This window comes from Drosophila miranda (assembly GCF_003369915.1).
Source record: "Drosophila miranda strain MSH22 chromosome Y unlocalized genomic scaffold, D.miranda_PacBio2.1 Contig_Y2_pilon, whole genome shotgun sequence".
Lineage (NCBI taxonomy): Eukaryota > Metazoa > Arthropoda > Insecta > Diptera > Drosophilidae > Drosophila > Drosophila miranda.
Window position 1 is genome coordinate 7,349,023 of NW_022881614.1, and position 13,503 is coordinate 7,362,525.

The window sequence follows — 13,503 nt, forward strand, 5'->3', positions numbered from 1 at the left end:
TTTACAATTACATAATTGTAATATTTTTGTTGTTTTTGTTTTGTTTGTTTTCTCTTTTAAATTACACAATACAATATATAGGCATATATTTAAATATATACTCATGTAGGCATTTTAAAACGTATACATATAGTTAAATATCCGCAACTCGATTTTAAGTTTTTTAAAAAAGACTTTTATTTTACAACTTAAATATCTTTATGTCACAAGATTTAAATGAATTCCCCGACTTGACTTTGGGTCTGCTTGTCTCAAACGGAACTGATCTCTCTGCTGCTGGCTAGTTTCCATGAGCCCTTCTCTTGGAACTACCGACTCTGGCTTCGGGCGTTGCTTTCCTCGGCTGCATCTTCGTGTCGGTGGCGTACGTGCCTGGATCGATATTTGGGGATGCGTCGGCTTTGATGAAAGGCATCCACTGCTGGCGATCGGTGTTGCATTACATGACGGAGCTAGGAATGTGATACTCCTTGGTTTTATGTCTAGCTTTGATTGGTCCTCATGAGTGGCGTGATTCTAAAGAATCGATTTCTCGAGAGTGGCGTGATTCTAATGTTGATGAAACAATGTGGTCCATTGTTTATATTATGGGGGGCCCTAGCTTGGAGTATGGGAAGAAACAGTTATTGATTCTTGAGTGGGGTCCTGTTACTTGTGTGGATGGGGTGGATGAATTGTACATAAACATAGTGTGTATGGGATGTGGGGAATTATGGATATGTCACTCCCCCAACGTTTGTTATTAGCCTGTCCCTAGGCGATTACCCTCGGGTATAGTGACGGGGTGTCAAGTGCGGTGGCTGAGGTTGGTTCCTCTTCTGCTTCTATTATAGGGTTAATACATTTAACCGTGACTCTTTTAGAAGTTTTCTTAAATTTAACAGCTACATAACTTAGTAGTACTAATATAATTATGACAAATGAAATTAGTAGACTTATTTGTAATAGGTTACTATATTTGGTGTATTGCATAATTATTTCATTAGTTTGGACATACGACAGTGGTTTTATTTTAGTTATGTTGTTGTTGACATAAACATTCTGCGCAAAATCTAACATTGTGTTTGATATTGTAAATTCATTTAATTGGATTGAACAGTTGTAGATTTTTATAATGGTATTTCCTTCCGCTATGATTTCTTGGTTTACACAATTCTGGTTTAGCGTTGTTTTTGGAAGATTCCATGTGATTAGTATATTGGGTTCAATAAAGTTTATTTGAAAGTTTTGAAAAGTTTTGCAATATGGACATTTAGTGGGAATTTGCATTAAAATTCCTATTATACAATTGTCATTGGTTTTCAATCTAGTTTCTTTAACAACCTTCAACGCCTTCAACGCAGGCGCTCTGTACTTCTACTTGAAGTACAGTGGAACTAAGCTCATTTATAAATGAAACCTATATGTATATAAAATTTCATAATGTGCGGGAATCTTGTGATCTATAGCTCACAATTATCAAAAAAAATTACTTAGAATTTCCTTAATTTTCATTATTGGCTTACCTTTCGTAATGTTTTTGTTCGAGTTATGTGGAGTTTCCAAAAAGCTCTTAAGCTTAACTAAAACTTTTTATAGTAAAATCTATCCCCTCTAATAAACCACCGATTCAGGAAATCAAAAAATAGAAACACATATGTACTGATTATTATACCCGATACTCAAAATGAGTATTGGGGTATATTAGATTTGTGGTAAAAGTGGATGTGTGTAACGTCCAGAAGGAATCGTTTCCGACCCCATAAAGTATATATATTCTTGATCAGCATCAATAGCCGAGTCGATTGGGCCCTGTCTGTCTGTCTGTCTGTCCGTCTGTCCGTCTGTCCGTCCGTCCGTCTGTCCGTCCCCTTCAGCGCCTAGTGCTCAAAGACTATAAGAGCTAGAGCAACGATCTTTTGGATCCAGACTTCTGTGATATGTCACTGCTACAAAAATATTTCAAAACTTCGCCCCGCCCACTTCCGCCCCCACAAAGAACGAAAATCTGTGGCATCCACAATTTTAAAGATATGAGAAAACCAAAAACGTAGAATTGTAGAGAATGACCATATCTTTAAGACTGCGGAATCTGAATTGGATCGTATTATTATTATAGCCAGCATCAAGAAAACAATTTCATTCTTTCTCGCTCTGTCTCTCTCTAACACACAGGTTTCATGGTCGGTTTTGCCAATTGCAAAATATGAGTTAAAGGATCTCAGAACCCATAAGAGCTAGAGCAACCAAATTTGGTATCCACACTCCTGTGATATCGGACCTTGACCGTTTTGTGTCAAAATTTCGCCACACCCCCTTCCGCCCCAGCAAAGGACGAAAATCTGGGGCATCCACAAATCTCAGAGACTATTAAGGCTAGAGTAACCAAATTTAGTATCCGCACTCCTGTTAGATCTCACTATAAGACGTATATTTTAAAATTTCGTCCCACCCCCTTCCGCCCACACAAAGGACGAAAATCTGTTGCATCCACAATATTGCAGATTCGAGAAAACTAAAAACGCAGAATCATAGATAACGACCATATCTATCTGATTGCTGAATCTGGATCAGATCGGATCATTTTTGTAGCCATAAGCAAGAAATCAACTTGCAGTGGTTACGCAGCGCCCGACGTCACTCTCAGACTGATTTTCTGTCTCTCTCGCACGCACTCTTTGTCGTGTCGTTCAATATTAGCGGCGTCTGCCGAAGGAGAGCCATACTGACTAAGTATCGGGTATAACTGTAGAGTTGCGGTGTCCGCAGCAACTCACAACGTTCCCCCTCGTTTTTTTTACAATTTCTTTATATATATATTTTTTGTTGAAATAATATTCCATTCAGCTCTACATTTACAATTACATAATTGTAATATTTTTGTTGTTTTTGTTTTGTTTGTTTTCTCTTTTAAATTACACAATACAATATATAGGCATATATTTAAATATATACTCATGTAGGCATTTTAAAACGTATACATATAGTTAAATATCCGCAACTCGATTTTAAGTTTTTTAAAAAAGACTTTTATTTTACAACTTAAATATCTTTATGTCACAAGATTTAAATGAATTCCCCGACTTGACTTTGGGTCTGCTTGTCTCAAACGGAACTGATCTCTCTGCTGCTGGCTAGTTTCCATGAGCCCTTCTCTTGGAACTACCGACTCTGGCTTCGGGCGTTGGCGTTGGCGTACGTGCCTGGATCGATATTTGGGGATGCGTCGGCTTTGATGAAAGGCATCCACTGCTGGCGATCGGTGTTGCATTACATGACGGAGCTAGGAATGTGATACTCCTTGGTTTTATGTCTAGCTTTGATTGGTCCTCATGAGTGGCGTGATTCTAAAGAATCGATTTCTCGAGAGTGGCGTGATTCTAATGTTGATGAAACAATGTGGTCCATTGTTTATATTATGGGGGCCCTAGCTTGGAGTATGGGAAGAAACAGTTATTGATTCTTGAGTGGGGTCCTGTTACTTGTGTGGATGGGGTGGATGAATTGTACATAAACATAATGTGTATGGGATGTGGGGAATTATGGATATGTCACTCCCCCAACGTTTGTTATTAGCCTGTCCCTAGGCGATTACCCTCGGGTATAGTGACGGGGTGTCAAGTGCGGTGGCTGAGGTTGGTTCCTCTTCTGCTTCTATTATAGGGTTAATACATTTAACCGTGACTCTTTTAGAAGTTTTCTTAAATTTAACAGCTACATAACTTAGTAGTACTAATATAATTATGACAAATGAAATTAGTAGACTTATTTGTAATAGGTTACTATATTTGGTGTATTGCATAATTATGTCATTAGTTTGGACATACGACAGTGGTTTTATTTTAGTTATGTTGTTGTTGACATAAACATTCTGCGCAAAATCTAACATTGTGTTTGATATTGTAAATTCATTTAATTGGATTGAACAGTTGTAGATTTTTATAATGGTATTTCCTTCCGCTATGATTTCTTGGTTTACACAATTCTGGTTTAGCGTTGTTTTTGGAAGATTCCATGTGATTAGTATATTGGGTTCAATAAAGTTTATTTGAAAGTTTTGAAAAGTTTTGCAATATGGACATTTAGTGGGAATTTGCATTAAAATTCCTATTATACAATTGTCATTGGTTTTCAATCTAGTTTCTTTAACAACCTTCAACGCCTTCAACGCAGGCGCTCTGTACTTCTACTTGAAGTACAGTGGAACTAAGCTCATTTATAAATGAAACCTATATGTATATAAAATTTCATAATGTGCGGGAATCTTGTGATCTATAGCTCACAATTATCAAAAAAAATTACTTAGAATTTCCTTAATTTTCATTATTGGCTTACCTTTCGTAATGTTTTTGTTCGAGTTATGTGGAGTTTCCAAAAAGCTCTTAAGCTTAACTAAAACTTTTTATAGTTAAAGCTATCCCCTCTAATAAACCACCGATTCAGGAAATCAAAAAATAGAAACACATATGTACTGATTATTATACCCGATACTCAAAATGAGTATTGGGGTATATTAGATTTGTGGTAAAAGTGGATGTGTGTAACGTCCAAAAGGAATCGTTTCCGACCCCATAAAGTATATATATTCTTGATCAGCATCAATAGCCGAGTCGATTGGGCCCTGTCTGTCTGTCTGTCTGTCCGTCTGTCCGTCTGTCCGTCCGTCCGTCTGTCCGTCCCTTCAGCGCCTAGTGCTCAAAGACTATAAGAGCTAGAGCAACGATGTTTTGGATCCAGACTTCTGTGATATGTCACTGCTACAAAAATATTTCAAAACTTCGCCCCGCCCACTTCCGCCCCCACAAAGAACGAAAATCTGTGGCATCCACAATTTTAAAGATATGAGAAAACCAAAAACGTAGAATTGTAGAGAATGACCATATCTTTAAGACTGCGGAATCTGAATTGGATCGTATTATTATTATAGCCAGCATCAAGAAAACAATTTCATTCTTTCTCGCTCTGTCTCTCTCTAACACACAGGTTTCATGGTCGGTTTTGCCAATTGCAAAATATGAGTTCAAGGATCTCAGAACCCATAAGAGCTAGAGAAACCAAATTTGGTATCCACACTCCTGTGATATCGGACCTTGACCGTTTTGTGTCAAAATTTCGCCACACCCCCTTCCGCCCCCGCAAAGGACGAAAATCTGGGGCATCCACAAATCTCAGAGACTATTAAGGCTAGAGTAACCAAATTTAGTATCCGCACTCCTGTTAGATCTCACTATAAAACGTATATTTTAAAATTTCGTCCCACCCCCTTCCGCCCACACAAAGGACGAAAATCTGTTGCATCCACAATATTGCAGATTCGAGAAAACTAAAAACGCAGAATCATAGATAACGACCATATCTATCTGATTGCTGAATCTGGATCAGATCGGAATCATTTTTGTAGCCATAAGCAAGAAATCAATTTGCAGTGGCTACGCAACGCCCGACGTCACGCTCAGACTGATTTTCTGTCTCTCTCGCACGCACTCTTTGTCGTGTCGTTCAATATTAGCGGCGTCTGCCGAAGGAGAGCCATACTGACTAAGTATCGGGTATAACTGTAGAGTTGCGGTGTCCGCAGCAACTCACAACGTTCCCCCTCGTTTTTTTTTACAATTTCTTTATATATATATTTTTTGTTGAAATAATATTCCATTCAGCTCTACATTTACAACTACATAATTGTAATATTTTTGTTGTTTTTGTTTTGTTTGTTTTCTCTTTTAAATTACACAATACAATATATAGGCATATATTTAAATATATACTCATGTAGGCATTTTAAAACGTATACATATAGTTAAATATCCGCAACTCGATTTTAAGTTTTTTAAAAAAGACTTTTATTTTACAACTTAAATATCTTTATGTCACAAGATTTAAATGAATTCCCCGACTTGACTTTGGGTCTGCTTGTCTCAAACGGAACTGATCTCTCTGCTGCTGGCTAGTTTCCATGAGCCCTTCTCTTGGAACTACCGACTCTGGCTTCGGGCGTTGCTTTCCTCGGCTGCATCTTCGTGTCGGTGGCGTACGTGCCTGGATCGATATTTGGGGATGCGTCGGCTTTGATGAAAGGCATCCACTGCTGGCGATCGGTGTTGCATTACATGACGGAGCTAGGAATGTGATACTCCTTGGTTTTATGTCTAGCTTTGATTGGTCCTCATGAGTGGCGTGATTCTAAAGAATCGATTTCTCGAGAGTGGCGTGATTCTAATGTTGATGAAACAATGTGGTCCATTGTTTATATTATGGGGGGCCCTAGCTTGGAGTATGGGAAGAAACAGTTATTGATTCTTGAGTGGGGTCCTGTTACTTGTGTGGATGGGGTGGATGAATTGTACATAAACATAATGTGTATGGGATGTGGGGAATTATGGATATGTCACTCCCCCAACGTTTGTTATTAGCCTGTCCCTAGGCGATTACCCTCGGGTATAGTAACGGGGTGTCAAGTGCGGTGGCTGAGGTTGGTTCCTCTTCTGCTTCTATTATAGGGTTAATACATTTAACCGTGACTCTTTTAGAAGTTTTCTTAAATTTAACAGCTACATAACTTAGTAGTACTAATATAATTATGACAAATGAAATTAGTAGACTTATTTGTAATAGGTTACTATATTTGGTGTATTGCATAATTATTTCATTAGTTTGGACATACGACAGTGGTTTTATTTTAGTTATGTTGTTGTTGACATAAACATTCTGCGCAAAATCTAACATTGTGTTTGATATTGTAAATTCATTTAATTGGATTGAACAGTTGTAGATTTTTATAATGGTATTTCCTTCCGCTATGATTTCTTGGTTTACACAATTCTGGTTTAGCGTTGTTTTTGGAAGATTCCATGTGATTAGTATATTGGGTTCAATAAAGTTTATTTGAAAGTTTTGAAAAGTTTTGCAATATGGACATTTAGTGGGAATTTGCATTAAAATTCCTATTATACAATTTTCATTGGTTTTCAATCTAGTTTCTTTAACAAATACTTCTTCATTTTTTATGTAGTACTTGTCGTATGTCATATCTGTTAACATGTTATTTAATTCGATTTTAACGATTTTATAGATTGGTACTTTTGTAATGTCTTTGGGAATGTTGGAAATTATTAGAATTTCGTTGGTATCGGATTTTAGCCATGTGGAGGTTTTTATATTTAGTATTTTCTCAGAATTTATTTGTTCCAGGTAGTCTTGTTTTAATAATTTTGGATTAAATATACCGAGCCTAGTTAATTGCATTCCTAGTTCTATATCTTCGATATATTCTGTGAAATTTTGTAGATTGAATATCAAAATTTCTATTTGTTGATTCCTGTCTTTTTTTTCATTTAGTTTGTTTATAACGTTTATTCCGCTATTAACTGCATCTATTACCAAATTTAGTTCATTCATTTGAATGCTATGGCTGGCTAAAATTTTATATTTTTTGTTCCAAATCGACTTTATCTTCCTGATCTAGTGTTCCAAAGAGATATTTGTAGGCTGTTCCTACTATATTGATTAGGCCTCTTTTATTTCTTTTGGTTATTTTTAGCCCGTTCATTTCTCTTTGCAATTTGTCTACTAGATATTTTATTTGGATTATGTCCTGGAATTTAGTGGCTTGCATTAATAAATTTTGGTATAGTTCTTCGGTTTTAGTTACATTAACAGTTAGATAATGGTATTCGTAATTGATAGGTATGTTAATCGATCCAGTTTTGAATATCATATATCCGCTTTGGGATTTTATAGGATTTATTTCTATGTTTTGGCCCTGTGCCATTACGATGGTAATTATGAGGAAGATGAGGATTTTAATTGTGTTGAAGTTCGCCGATTCCATTAACTTCCTCGGTTTCTCTAAGATTATTATATTTGCTTCTATTAGATTTCTTCTTTTTCTTGAATTTTGATTTATAATGATTTATTTTCCTACCCCTATTCTTTTCCTCATAATGTTTTTCGTCTACCTGTCTAATTTCGCCCGTCCTTTTGAAAGGATTTGTTACCTTAGACTTAACTAGAGGTGATAGTTTATAGCGGGTATCTACTTCATACTCTATGCGGTTTTTATTTAAATGAGTGATTTTATTCACTTTATTTAGTTGGGTGTCATAATCAGGTGAGCCTGCATAAATGAATATATCAGCTGGTGTCCTATTTGGGGTATTATGTTTGGTTTTATGATTATAAGTATAAAGAATTAATTCAAACTTCGTGAATCTATCTTCTGGGTTATCCTCGCTAGATATTATTCTTAATTTTTCATTTACTGTTTTATGAAATCTTTCTACGTCAGATATTCCATTTTTGCTGGAAGTGATCTCTATTTTGACGTTTTCCGCATTCAGCCATGCTTGCAATGCTGTGCACATAAAAGCTAAATCTTTATCGGCTTTGATTTCAATTGGTTTGCCCATCTCGTTAAAAACTTTCATGATGGCTCTTTTTGCTTCTAACCAGTCACGACTTTTTATACCCGATACTCAAAATGAGTATTGGGGTATATTAGATTTGTGGTAAAAGTGGATGTGTGTAACGTCCAGAAGGAATCGTTTCCGACCCCATAAAGTATATATATTCTTGATCAGCATCAATAGTCGAGTCGATTGAGCCCTGTCTGTCTGTCCGTCCGTCCGTCCCCTTCAGCGCCTAGTGCTCAAAGACTATAAGAGCTAGAGCAACGATGTTTTGGATCCAGACTTCTGTGATATGTCACTGCTACAAAAATATTTCAAAACTTCGCCCCGCCCACTTCCGCCCCCACAAAGGACGAAAATCTGTTGCATCCACAATATTGCAGATTCGAGAACCAAAAACGTAGAATTGTGGAGAATGACCATATCTTTAAGACTGCGGAATCTGAATTGGATCGTATTATTATTATAGCCAGCATCAAGAAAACAATTTCATTTTTTCTCGCCCTGTCTCTCTCTAACACACACGTAGCATAGGCGGCTTTGCTTAGAGTAAAACATTAGTGCCTAGATCTCAGAGACTATAAAAGCTAGAGCAACCAAATTTGGTATCCACACTCCTAATATATCGGACCGAGACAAGTTTGTTTCAAAATTTCGCCACACCCCCTTCCGCCCCCGCAAAGGATGAAAATCTGGGGATATTCACAAATCTCAGAGACTATTAAGGCTAGAGTAACCAAATTTGGTATCCGCACTCCTGTTAGATCTCACTTTAAAACGTATATCTCAAAATTTCGCCCCACCCCCTTCCGCCCACACAAAGGACGAAAATCTGTTGCATCCACAATATTGCAGATTCGAGAAAACTAAAAACGCAGAATCATAGATAATGATCATATCTATCAGATTGCTGAATCTGGATCAGATCAGATCATTTTTATAGCCAAAAGGAACAAATCAATTTGCACTGGCTACACAGCCCACGACGTCACGCTCAGACTGATTTTCTGTCTCTCTCGCACGCACTCTTTGTCGTGTCGTTCAATATTAGCGGCGTCTGCCGGAGGAGAGCCATACTGACTTAGTATCGGGTATAACTGTAGAGTTGCGGTGTCCGCTGCAACTCACAACGTTCCCCTCGTTACTTCTACAAGAGTGGCAAACTTCGAGTATACGTCAATACATGATAGGAACTGTTGGTTACCAACCATATAGAAATCTATGACGTATTTCTCTCTGATGTTCAGTATTTCCGGTGTAGTTTCGAATGCCAACTTCGTATTTCTATGCTCTGTTTTGGCAATATTACAAGTAGGACATTCGTTTATGATGTTTTGGATTAGTTTTTGATAATCCGGGTAATAGTATTTTCCCCTAAACCAATTGACGGTTTTCTCTATCCCTGGATGGAGTAAGCCTTTATGATTCTTTAATATGGTTTCTTTAAATTCAGCGTAATTCTGAAGATCTAGGAGTTTCGTGCTTGATTTAATAGCTTTGGTTATATTGTTAGAATTAATGATTTCTAAATAGGCTTTTTGGAATGAAGGAAAATCTATTTCGTTATGGAAATATAATGCGCTCTTTTTGGTGCATAGATATTCCTTTATTATATCCTTCGCTAAGGTGTTAGTCATTTCCTTATACGTGATCTTGATGATTAGCTTGTGAAAATAACGAATTGTTTCTACCTTATCTTCATTGCCTTTTATTAGCTCAATTTGCCGATTGTAATAGTTAATTGGTCTTTCCGTGATAGCAATGTGATTTAGATTGTCTTCCTGTGCGCTATGTACAGTTGCACCAACGCTATTGGAAGCTTCTCCAAGGAGATTTTCATTAATCTTTACCCTTGATAAGGCATCAGCTACATGATTTTCTTTGCCTGGTAGATATTTCATTTTAAAATCAAACTCATTCAGTTTTATTTTCCACCTTTGTAATTTCATATTTGGCTCCTTGAGGTTGTTCAACCAAATCAAGGGTTTATGATCGCTTTGTATCTCGAATGTTCTACCGAACAGGTATGAACGGAATAATCGCTAATAATTCCTTTTCGATGGCTGAATAGTTTATTTCATGTTCATTTAGGGTTCTGCTAGCGTAGCAGATCGGTTTGTGTTCTTGTGACAAAACCGCTCCCAATGCTATGTTACTAGCGTCGGTTGTTACCGTGAACATTTTGTCAAAGTCTGGGAACGCAAGGATAGGGTCTGATGTGATGAGTACTTTTAGTCTCTCAAATGCCTCGACGTACTTTACTTCCTTGGGGTCTATGACAGCTCCTTTCTTTAGTTTGAGTGTCGTGGGTTTTGCTATGTTTGCAAAATTAGGAATGAATTTCCTGTAGAACCCGCACAGACCTGAGAATGACTTTATTTGTTTAGTCGTTTCTGGTATTGGTAATTTGACAATGGCAGAGATTTTGCCTGGATTTAGTACTATTCCTTCAGTAGTGACTACATGACCTAGGAATTCAGTTTCCTTTTTCATGAATTCACATTTATCCATTTGTAGCTTCAAGTTGGCGTCTCTCAACTTTCCAAATACTCTCCTTAGTGACAACAAGTGTTCTTCCAATGAAGTGGAAAATATAATGATGTCATCTAAGTATAAAAAGCAATCTTTGAAGATTAACTCTTCTAGCAGATTGTTCATACATCTTTGGAAGGTAGCTGGGGCAGTGGTTAGCCCAAAGGGCATACGAGTGAACTCGTAATGTCCATGCTTAGTGGAGAACGCAGTTTTGGGGATTGAGCTAGGTTCCATGGGTATTTGATGGAAACCTTTTGCTAAATCGATTGTCGTAAAATACTGACATTTACCTAGTTTGTCTAGGACTTCATCCATTCGTGGAGTTGGGAATTTGTCCTTAACTGTTATTTCATTTAGACTTCTATAGTCTACTACCATTCGATATTTTTGCTTTCTTGAAGCATCTATATTCTTCGGAATCATAGATATGGACGAGCAGTAAGGAGAATTCGACTTTCGAATTATTCCCTGCCTGATCATATCTTTGATTTGCTGGTTTACCTCCTGATCATGTATCTGGGCATATTTGTATGGTCGTCTGTAGGCCGGGTCTTCATGTTGAGTTTTGATCTCGTGCTTGATTGTACTTGTGAAAGTCAAATTGTCACCTTCTCTGTACTGCACATCCTTAAACTCATATAAGACCTTCTTTAACTCTTCCCTCTCTTCGTCGTTTAAGTGTTCAAATCTTAATTGATTACATTCCCTTAATTCACTGTCTAGAGCGGAAGCGAAGTATTGATCTCCCTCTGGAGATGGGTCAAGGCACTTAGGTGCGATCTTCTCTTCTTTTGTAGAGGGATCAGTGCACTTCTGTGCGGTCTTGCCGTACTCAATAGCTTCTCCACTCTGAATGATTGGATACGACCTAGCTCCTAGTGTTACAGTGTCATTTCTGTAATCGATGACGGCTTTACTTGCCATCAAGTATTCTCTTCCTAATAAAATATCATAATTTTCGGAAAAGTTATGTATGTAGAACTTTTGTTCGGACGGACATGTTTTGTTCGCATTCCTCATTATACTCTTAGTTAAACGGACAGGTCCATTGATGGTATGGACCGTAAGGTTATCGTCTTTTATCTCGGAATCTGTATATTTTTCTTTCATGATGTTGATCGATGATCCCGAGTCAGCGATACACCTTAATATTCTTTTATTAATGGTAATGTTTATATAGGGTCCTCCTCGGTTTCTTCCGAGGCGGTTTGATGAAAATTTACGTCCATCTTCGTTTGGCCACTCTGGCTCTCCCTCCCTCTTTTAGTAGGTTGGTTGGGTCCACTCCCACTAGCTTGGTTTTGAGATATTTGCTGATTGAATGGATTCTGAGCCCTACCTTGATTCAAGGAATTTTTGAACTCATTGTATAATCCAGGATTTTGGGAATTTTGATTTTGATTTGTTCGATTAGTCTGACCTGTTCCAGATGAACTCTGAGTTTGATTGTGATAGTTAGTAGTATTATAATTTGGATAATAGTTTCTTTCGATTTGATTGAGACGATTTCGATTGATCTTTATTTGTACCTGAATCTGTTGTACTAGCTTCGTACAATCCTTCTTCTTGTGCTGCCTTCTTAAGATTAGACAATGTGGTAATATCTTTTCTTGCTAAGGTCATGAACATTCTGTCAGGAAGTTTTCGAGTAATGACATCTTTAATTGTGTTGTTCAAAGCGTTTTTATAAATGACATTATTTTCTGGTATGTTTTCTAAGTTTAGCTTATTGTTTATTAATAATGCTTTTATCTCTAATTCTTCTATAAACTTACGAAGACTGCCGTTGAATCTGGTGGTGTATAGTTGTCGTAAGAGTTCTTCATATGGTGTGTGATTTTTGAACTCGTTGATCAGCGCCGTCTTCAGTTCGAGCCACGTGTTGGGTTGTATCATTTGCGATATGCGTTGTGCCTCTCCTGGCGGTTGGATCTCGGTCGCTCCAAATAGGATCCTTTGTGGCCAAAGATCTTCAGTTGGATATAATCCGCATACATATTCGATTCGTTTGATAAATGAGCTTAGCTGTCCAGATGAACCGTCATAGGCAGGTATTTGTCTGATCGACAGCAGTGCCTGGTTCAAGTGGATTTCGCTCAATGATGGTGGTGGTAACGCCATGTTGTTGGTGTTGATTGGGTTTTTTTTTGTTTTCAGTAGTTTTTAACTTTATTTTGGTTCACTTGTAAGTTTTTTGATTTTGTATTTAGTGTTTCACTGTTCTTGGTGGATCACTATCTCCGCTTACTTCAGTTCACTTAATTTTAGTTTTGCAAATCGTATGTGCTCGTAACACATAGGTTCTTTGGCGGATTTCACAATTTTATTAACGATTCCGGGATTACGTGATCACCGTAATTAGAAATTACACAAGCTGACCATTACCGAAATATAGGAGTTAATTTTAAACGAAATCCTACCGACTGCGCCAGTTAAATATCCGCAACTCGATTTTAAGTTTTTTAAAAAAGACGTTTATTTTACAACTTAAATATCTTTATGTCACAAGATTTAAATGAATTCCCCGACTTGACTTTGGGTCTGCTCGTCTCAAACGGAACTGAGCTCTCTGCTGCTGGCTAGT